The 7,128-nt window shown below is 45.1% G+C and overlaps 1 long non-coding RNA gene across 17 annotated transcripts; it reads left to right on the top strand.

The window, feature by feature from the left end:
* The first annotated feature begins 1,895 nt into the window (after positions 1-1,895).
* Positions 1,896-6,893, top strand: LOC123135824 (uncharacterized). Of its 17 annotated transcripts, none has more exons than XR_006466254.1 (7): positions 1,896-3,450; positions 3,723-3,838; positions 3,965-4,019; positions 4,110-4,187; positions 4,309-4,370; positions 5,499-5,723; positions 5,831-6,893. It is a non-coding gene; the product is annotated as an uncharacterized lncRNA (long non-coding RNA). The 17 variants fall into 17 exon arrangements; XR_006466258.1 differs by having other exon boundaries at positions 3,723-3,767; XR_006466259.1 differs by having other exon boundaries at positions 1,896-3,279; positions 3,359-3,450; positions 3,723-4,019.
* Positions 6,894-7,128: the final 235 nt, after the last annotated feature.

Below are 7,128 nucleotides of genomic sequence, written 5' to 3' on the forward strand. Positions count from 1 at the left end.
CCTTCTCTCCTACTCCTACTACATGGAAGGGGGGATCCTACTCCCGCTGGGAGTAGGACTCCCCAGGGCGCGCCATAGTAGAGGGCCAGCCCTCCCCCTCCTCCACTCCTTTATATACGGGGGAAGGGGGCACCCCATAGACACACAAGTTGATCATTGATATCTTAGCCGTGTGCGGTGCCCCCCTCCACCATAATCCACCTCGGTCATATTCTCGTAGTGCTTAGGCGAAACCCTGCGCCGGTAGCTTCATCATCACCGTCATCACGCCGTCGTGCTGATGGAGCTCTCCCTCGACACTCTGCTGGATCGTGAGTTCGTGGGACGTCACCGAGCTGAACGTGTGCAAATCACGGAGGTGCCATATGTTCGGTACTAGGATCGGTCGATTGTGAAGACGTACGACTACATCAACCGCGTTGTCATAACGCTTCCCTCCTGTTGCTATGCCTTGTGTCTACGGGGGTACGTGGACAACACTCTTCCCTCTCATTGCTATGCATCACCATGATCTTGCGTGTGCGTAGGAATTTTTTTTGATATTTGTCGGGGATATACCCCCGCGGTATGACCCGGCCGGAAGTATGACCCGGCCGGGCTTGGCGCTTCATTGGTAACCCGCCGGAGGATTGGCGACTTACGAGTCCGGCGGCTCACTGGTATGACGACTCACGAGCCTGGCGACTCACGGATGGCCCTAACGGCGGGTCAGATAGAAGACTAGGCCCAAGGCCCAGAAGGTCGGCTCATGTTATGGTTGGCCGATTTACGAGGAAAGGCATAAAGAGTTTTCCCTTAAAGGGGCAGACTAGGATTCCACTTGTAATAGACTAGTCCTAATCCTAATAGGACTCCACATGTAACCCGCCCTTCTACTTATATAAGGAGGGGCAGGGCACCCCAAAGAGGGACAAGCAAGAAGAAACAATCTCTAGGGCTAACACAAAGAGCCGGCTTACCGACGACTCCCTCATGATCATAATAAGACCTAGCCACAAACAACATGTAGGATTATTACCGGATGATGTTTCCCGGGGCCCGAAGCTGTCTAAATCCTTGTCTTGTGTGTTGATCCGTCCCGCGTCTCTCGTTCCGATCAACCCCTCTCAAGCTATCACATAGATGTGTTGGCCTCACGATTAAGTCCTCACACTAGGACATCTGCGGTGACAATTCCAGGACAGTTGGCGCCCACCGTGGGGCCTGCGCACGATGGTGTTGAGTTCTTGAAGGGATCCTTCTTAGGGATCGAGGAGTTCGCAATTTTTTCGGATATGAAGAATCGTTTTTTAAGGATCTACATCGTCGAGAAGTGGTCACAACAATGGCAGACACGAGATCTTCAGAGAAGTCAGAAGTTACATCTTGGGGACCACCGCAAGCCGCCATATCAATTTCGTACGCCGCCGCAGGTTGCCGGCTCGAGGCCTGAAAATCTGCTATAGTTTCGATGTGTACAGTTGCCGTGTCCGATTACTATCGTATCTGAGGCTTACCGGATGAAGTTTCTAGCCGGTCGGCCGGGGTATGCTGAGCCTAATCTCAAACTGTGTCCGGGTCAATCACGTGGTGTGCTAATACTAGAGTACAGACTTGCTATGAAAGAAAGATCTGATTAAAAAAACAAAGGGGAGCAGCCGCCACATGATCTTCCACGCCCACATCAGCGGATAAGGACGATCCATTAAATCAACGTGGGACTAAGTATTGCTAATATGCAAATCTTTATCTTTACCTAATAATAAAGAGAATTGGGTTTCTGTCCTACGTCGTCGTGTGCGGTTTTGCATAATAGTCCCTTGGTTTATAGAAATTAACCCGCGGTCTCTGTTTTAGTGGGTTTGTATATAATGTAACATTTTGCAAAAACACCCCTGAACTCATTTGAATTCCATCCCCTGCCCTCTCGTATCTTATCCATTTCTCTCGCTCTGGCGATGGCGACGGCGACGGACCGACTTCTGCGGAGACGGCGCGGCGAGGCGGGGCAGGTGCTGCGGAGGATGGAGGACGCCGGAGCAGAGCACGACAGCTCCCGCCTTCGCTGCTGTCCGCGCGCGCCCGCGTGGTCGCCTCCGTCCGCGCCGAAGAGCTGCTGTCCGCGCGCGCCTCGCCTCCGTCCGCGCGCGCCTCGCCTCCGTCCGCGCCGGAGCGCTGCTGTCCACGCGCGGCTCACATTGCTTATGGTTCTAACTCTATGGGACAATCTGAAGTTATTTGGCTCATCGTTGTGTCACAAGTTTCTGACATCACCGTGCCTGTACACCATCGACTTCACTGGAAATATGTCTGCACGTACTTCATCGTCCGCCGGAACTTTGTCTGACCTGAGGTACGTACTACAGTCTCATGAATTTGAATGTGTCATCAACTATTACTTATTAGTTCTGTATATGTTCTTTAGTATATTGTAAGCTCTGAACAAGACAATGCCTAAAAGGGTCAGACATTGCTTTTCCGTGCCATTCAGTTTTTTCAGTTGAGTTGGCTACTTAATTTTCCACTATGTTAATTCTTTCGTTTGCAATTTCTCATTGGTGTTCATGTAATTACCCTGCAACCTTTCTTAGTAGTGCCTAACATTTGATTGTTGTGCTTACATAGAACTGGAACTTTTTTGGATTTTGTAAGGCTGCGGATAACAAGCCGGTGAGAGCTTATGGTTCAGTTAGAACCTACCTCTTTCTCTATCCTAATGCGATTTATAATGTTTTATTCTGGTGAGCATATGAGACATTGCTTATGGTTCTAACTCTATGGGACAATCTGAAGTTATTTGTCTCATCGTTGTGCCACAAGTTTCTGACATCACCGTGCCTGTACACCATCGACTTCACTGGAAATATGTCTGCACGTACTTCATCGTCCGCCGGAACTTTGTCTGACCTAAGGTACGTACTGCAGTCTCATGAATTTGAATGTGTCATCAACTATTACTTATTAGTTCTGTATATGTTCTTTAGTATATTGTAAGCTCTGAACAAGACAATGCCTAAAAGGGTCAGACATTGCTTTTCCGTGCCATTCAGTTTTTTCAGTTGAGTTGGCTACTTAATTTTCCACTATGTTAATTCTTTCGTTTGCAATTTCTCATTGGTGTTCATGTAATTACCCTGCAACCTTTCTTAGTAGTGCCTAACATTTGATTGTTGTGCTTACATAGAACTGGAACTTTTTTGGATTTTGTAAGGCTGTGGATAACAAGCCGGTGCGAGCTTATGGTTCAGTTAGAACCTACCTCTTTCTCTATCCTAATGCGATTTATAATGTTTTATTCTGGTGAGCATATGAGACATTGCTTATGGTTCTAACTCTATGGGACAATCTGAAGTTATTTGTCTCATCGTTGTGCCACAAGTTTCTGACATCACCGTGCCTGTACACCATCGACTTCACTGGAAATATGTCTGCACGTACTTCATCGTCCGCCGGAACTTTGTCTGACCTGAGGTACGTACTGCAGTCTCATGAATTTGAATGTGTCATAAACTATTACTTATTAGTTCTGTATATGTTCTTTAGTATATTGTAAGCTCTGAACAAGACAATGCCTAAAAGGGTCAGACATTGCTTTTCCGTGCCATTCAGTTTTTTCAATTGAGTTGGCTACTTAATTTTCCACTATGTTAATTCTTTCGTTTGCAATTTCTCATTGGTGTTCATGTAATTACCCTGCAGCCTTTCTTAGTAGTGCCTAACATTTGATTGTTGTGCTTACATAGAACTGGAAGTTTTTTGGATTTTGTAAGGCTGCGGATAACAAGCCGGTGCGAGCTTATGGTTCAGTTAGAACCTACCTCTTTCTCTATCCTAATGCGATTTATAATGTTTTATTCTGGTGAGCATATGAGGCTGCAGTACTAGGTTGATGCTCAGAAGTTAAATTGCTTGCTGATTAATTTGCGTCATATTATTCACATCAAACAGCAGCAATTTTCTTATCCAAGTTCATTTGATTTTGTAGGCAGGGGGATTCAATACCAAGATTTATGATTTGGCATAAGTGAGATGACATATAGGTGAGTATGTTGTTCTGGCTTTATGATACGAGTGTTTTGCACAAATATTTCTCAATAATGAGCATATGTTCTTTTCTGATGTTGCATTAGTCAATGTTTTGAAACTGATGTATCTGTGACAAAAATATTGAAGTTATGGACATGTTGATAATTGGTTATCAAGCAAAGGTACGTTCACTAAATGTTAGTGGTTATCGGAAGAAGAAATCAGTTCATTTACCGCTGCAGTAAAAAGTGGCACAACTGATTTTGTTCAGATACTAAATTTGCTTGCATGCTATTTTTATAGGCATTTCCTACATATTGAGGGGTATGCGTGATATCTTTTCTAAGGCCATGAAATATTTTCAGGTAGCTTTTCTTAATAAGGTCAATGGCTTGCGTACTGTACTTCTATAGATCCTTTCTTTCATAATGAGCTATGTGCATACTCTCTTTCCTCATTTGATCAGGGAAGCTACTCAGTATTTTTGTTGAAGTTAGTATAACATGTCTCATAAATTCAGAAGTTATTATAACATGACAATGAGGTTGCATCATGAGTCTGAAACCAAGCCTCTCCTGTTCACATAATGATCTCCTCACAAAACCAAAATCATTTGATGATTTATATACAATTTTATTATACTCATTCTCCTGTCAGATTGAGAATGTGGTTCATGTAGAAAGGACTACATGCAGAAATAAGGATCATAGTAATACTTTTCCAATGATTCTCTCGGAGGTCATGTCTTAATGTTATTCAAGGATTTTGATATCCAAAAGTTATGACATATTAGATAGGGAGGTAGCCATCTGTGTCCCGGAGGCCACTGTAGGCTGCACTGAAGGGCACACTGCAATTAGCAGGTACATGGATGCGGCGATCCCGGATGTGCTTTGCTGCTGTCATTTTTTTATCAAGGACGCCACTGTCCAAGTCATTCTTCTGCCTTGGTTAGTGGTGCTTCTCTTCCATTCCACATACGAACACCCATGGAGAAGCTCATTTATAAAACATCCATCTATGAATGAATTTCTCAAATATTACCATCTGCAATGGACATGATAATGGTAGAACACTTGTGATGATGGACATATGTTTAAGGTTTTATTTTCCCGTTGCAACGCACGGGCATCACACCAAGGATTTTTGTTAATTTCACTTTACTTGGTATATGAACTAATCCTGAATGGAAAATAGTTTGTGCTGCTATCATCGATAGATTATAATAAACATTGCTAGCTTCTTGTGTGTAGGCTTGTTCTGTGCTAGACTACCAAAATATGTTTTGCTTCGATAATTCTTATTTATGTACTAACAATGTTCTGGGTCCATGTTCACATTGAAGCTTATAGATCACAATCCTAAAATCCTTCATAGACATACATATTTTCATTCTAAGCCATTATATAGTTCTTTGTTTTGGAAATTGTCTAGCCTGACATTTTTCAGAATTTGTACAAGTCTTTTAACAAATTTTGGTATCCTTTGGACAGGAAGCTTTAGAATGCTGGTGGCTGATGGGGATTATAAGAACTTAAATGCCAGAGAAGTCGTGCTCCCCTTTACGACGAAGACTCAGACTTGAAGTCCCTTATGTGCTTGATACAAACGCCTCCCTTTTTTGTACTTAGAATGACTGGTGTCTGACACAAACTCACTATTATAATCAAGAGTCAAGACGATTGTTGTGCAATACGACAGGCGAAACCTAATTCATGGTAATTATGTTTGCTGCGTTATGAAGCGGGGAGTAGGAGGTTAGGGGTGATGTTGGGTGTCTGGACGATGCCCTGAGGACCTTCTGACCGAGCTTGGCATCCTGTAGGCATCACTCTCCCCGAGGCTACCACACCTTGCTGGCGTGCGGTCCATCATGGTGGCAGTGGATGGGCTCTGGGCGGTCATCATGACGGAGATGAGGCGGATCTTACGCAATATTGTACGTGTTGTCATGGGGTTGTACGTGATGCGATCCCGTTGCAACGCACGGGCACTTTTGCTAGTGTTCAAAGGTTAAAATACCAGGAATCACAGGAGAAAAAAAAGGAGGCCACGATCTGGAAAGGCACGAGGTGCAAGTCAAACAACGACTCAGACAAGGACCTCGCATCAAGCCACCGCCTCGCGCCATCCGTTCCTGGCGCCTGACTATGAGCCGCCCCTGTCTTGTGCCCTCACAGCGGCCTCTGCCCTCGCTGATGTTGACCCGCCGCTGTTGAGTCCCGCTCCAAGCCGTCATGATGTGCCGTGCCGCCGCAAGTCGCGAGTCGCCTGCAACGGCAAACCACCTCCGCGTGGCCGTGCTGAACCGGCCACAGTCGCACCTCTCCAATCCGCCGCTGTGGAGGACGCACTTCGTTGACTCGCCGTGACTTGAGTCGCTGGGGGTCTCTTCACCTGCAGCCGCACTGAGCCGGCCCGGTTGAACGACTCGCCTCCATCTTCACTTCCGTTATTGTGGCCTGCAGCTCCGCGTCAAAGTCACCTATCTCTGTGCCATACCAATGAGCCGAGCTGCCTAATGACCGATGGACATGCACCAAGGATACAAGTTGATGGTCCGTTCAACTCATTTGCAAAAATGTGCATGCACAATCATCTGTTAGGCAGAATTGATCAATCAGACTAGGTGGAGTACTATTTCCTGGCAGAAAAGACCAAGGCCTCTCTGCCTTGTTTCATTGTTGAGCTGCCACTCTAGTGTTGCCTATGACGGACAACTACTATTGGGAGCAAGAAAAGCAATTCAAGTTACAACAGTACTAGACAAAGGAGGGTCACGTGGGTGTTGTGCTACATTGCATCATCAGAGCTCAAAGCATGCATATACTATTTAGCATTATCTGGCACCAGCAGCTGCGTTCATCTGGCAAAAACAAAACCAGGTGTTATCCCTCCTATATATTTTATTAGTACATTTTAATTCCTCTAAATATCATTACACTACCCTATGGTGTATTATACGCAGGTGAAATTATTGTTATACTGCAGATATGGGGCACGCACCATGTAGGATCGAAAGTATGTCTAGAGGGGGGTGATTAGACTACTTGACCAAATAAAAACTTATCCTTTTCCCAATTTTAGTCTTTGACAGATTTTAGCTATCTTAGCACAAGTCAA

Source organism: Triticum aestivum, chromosome 6B (genome assembly GCF_018294505.1).
Source record: "Triticum aestivum cultivar Chinese Spring chromosome 6B, IWGSC CS RefSeq v2.1, whole genome shotgun sequence".
Taxonomy (NCBI): Eukaryota; Viridiplantae; Streptophyta; class Magnoliopsida; order Poales; family Poaceae; genus Triticum; species Triticum aestivum.